The following is a 2,500-nucleotide window of genomic DNA, read 5'->3' as shown; positions in this document are numbered from 1 at the left end:
AGCTGCAAAAAGCAAGGAGAGACGACAGTCAGTTAGTTAATTAGTTAGTTGCTCAGCTACCAGAAACCCCACTGAGTTATCGACCGTCAGCGTCGACTAGTTCTCTAAGATGGCTCAGAATGTATACTACTCGGATAGTCCGACTGTCAACCAAGGCTTACGATTTTAAGGACCGAGATTGAAAGATGTTTTTCTCAAATAAATGGTTATTTTGCATGAAAGACAACAAGGGTCTGACACAAGACCCTGGTTTCTATAGAGCTGCTGGAATAATTATGGAAATCAGTCTTCCAAGGTTGTTTCTCACGAAGTTCACTGTAAATGTTTTTTTTTTTTTTTTTTTTTTTTTTTTTTTTTTTTTTTCGTGGGTAGGCTTCTTTTCAAGCCGCATAGTATTTCTTTCTTCTTCTTCTCCTTCTTCTTACCTTCTATACAGCAGGAACATAGAGCTGATTTGCATTCCTTCGCAAACAGGAGGCCGTTGCAGTCTCCTTTCTGGCTGTTGCTGATGCAATAGCCACCGTAAGCAAGGCATTCGTCAGACGGCTTGCAAGCTGTGGAGTTAGAGCAGTAATGAATGAAGACACCTCTCCGTTTTGGGCTGAAAATGATTATGTCCCAAGATACATAGTTGCTCTTTTGCATCAATGTTTTCTTTCATAATGATGATGATGATGATAATGAGCTTTCTCTATGTAGATACGTCATAATGATGAGGAATTTATACCTTTATTATTTTTTATATTTTGATCACATTATCATATTTCGTGCTTACAGAAAAAAAGACGAAAAGAGATATTATATACTGTGATCAATTGATGGTCTCAAAACTTCTTCCAAAGACCTTCAGATTATCTTGAAAGTGAGATTAAGACTAATCATAAGCATGTAACATAACATCTGACAAGAAAGTCTATTAAGTAGCAGCAACAAAACACATAGTGTTATACACAAAGTCAGTTAAGCGAGACAAATGGAATCCACAAATTCAAGCTTGGCAAAAATTAACAAAGAAATATGTACTCTATTAGGTCAAATTATAGGAGGGGCCAGTCATGACGCCACTGGTCGACTTCTTCTCTTTTCCCAAAGAAATAATTGAAAATGAAAGCTAACAAAGTCACCAAAGATAAAATCACTTGACCTTAGTTAGCTCCAACCTTCTATCCAGGCTCTTACCCTTTGGAAGACCGGGCTGCTGCGACTGTAAAACAAAAGAAAAACGAGTAAGGGACGTAGGTAATAATAATAATCAACACAAACCGTTTCTAAAGATTTTTGCATGCAAAATTCACCCTTTAAATAACATTAGGTAAGTAATAGCAGTAACAAGTCATGAGCTTCTAAGGAAACTGTTAACTAAAAGTTACAAGCAGCTCCAGATCAAGTCTTGACAAGGGTCATTCTTCGTTTCTTTCGAAAGAAAAATTGATACAACATTGTATGGCAATACATAAGTACACACACATAACACACACACACATATATATATAGATATATATTATTATAATATATATATATATATATATATATATATATATATATATATATATATATATATATATATTATATATATATATATCCAGTCCTGTCAGCTAAACTATTCTTATGATTATCATTGTTCAAAAGACGAAGAAGAAACCTATTCATATGGAACAAGAAGAAGAAGCCCACCACAGGGGCCATCCACATGAAATTCCAGAAGTTTCCAAAGAATCTTATGATGTTCATTCCAAAGAAGCAACAGAAGGTAATAGGAAATACGGAAAGAGGAGATCATCACTTATTAAAACCAAAAAAAAAAACATAAATTTAGCAAATGAAAAATAATGATAAATGAAAATAAATCAATTCTTTCTAAAAAAAGGAGAACTGTATTAGAGTAGCCATGCATTGCGTTCTTCGCGTAAACCTCAGAGGTTCCAGTTTCAAACAACATCCTCAGTGGGGAGGCTGTTCCTTCCACAGTCCCCCCAACGGTGTGGGGAAAAAAGGACCTGTGATCCCAGAAGTTAGACAGCGAAGCGAGACAATGACTGCGAAAGGCCATCCCATCCGTCGACGGTCTAAGTCATAAATAAGTATTACTATTAGGAACAGAACCCTCCTGCCACCTCGGGCAGAAAGAAGCAAGCATCCACACTAACTAACTCAATAACCGAAACAAACACACAACTCATTGAAATTCAGAAAACAGAGGAAATCAAAAGATTATTCTACACCGACGTTTAAGGTTCAGAGCAGCAGGAACGACGCTGCCTTCATGGTCACGTCTTGAATCACTGGCTGAAAGACAGTGACTAGGATGACGACTTTCTGACTCGGTGTCAAAATTCGAACCGCAGCTCAGGTCAGCTTTTATGGGTGACCTCGTGGGCTACAGTTGGTTGGGGGTTCCTCTCCCCACATGCACTTTCTGGCTGACATACGCGCTCGATCTCAATCATGGAAGACGATGATGCCCGCCGTTTGCACGAGTTTTAAACGTGGCTTCTCTAAA

At 37.6% G+C, this 2,500-nt stretch overlaps 1 long non-coding RNA gene across 1 annotated transcript in view; it reads right to left on the bottom strand.

Moving 5' to 3' along the window:
• LOC135198382 (uncharacterized) overlaps nt 1-1,200 on the bottom strand; it is a 1,330-nt gene extending 130 nt beyond the window's left edge. The window contains exons 1-3 of the long non-coding RNA XR_010310782.1: nt 1,180-1,200; nt 426-554; nt 1-2 (exon numbers count right to left, since the gene is read on the bottom strand). The exon at nt 1-2 is cut by the window's left edge and continues 130 nt beyond it. This is a non-coding gene — a long non-coding RNA (uncharacterized LOC135198382). The remainder of the gene's footprint in view (nt 3-425; nt 555-1,179) is intronic.
• Between the last annotated feature and the right edge of the window lie 1,300 nt (nt 1,201-2,500).

Source organism: Macrobrachium nipponense, chromosome 22, assembly GCF_015104395.2.
Source record: "Macrobrachium nipponense isolate FS-2020 chromosome 22, ASM1510439v2, whole genome shotgun sequence".
In the NCBI taxonomy this organism is placed as follows: domain Eukaryota; kingdom Metazoa; phylum Arthropoda; class Malacostraca; order Decapoda; family Palaemonidae; genus Macrobrachium; species Macrobrachium nipponense.
This window is presented reverse-complemented; position numbering and strand designations above follow the sequence as displayed.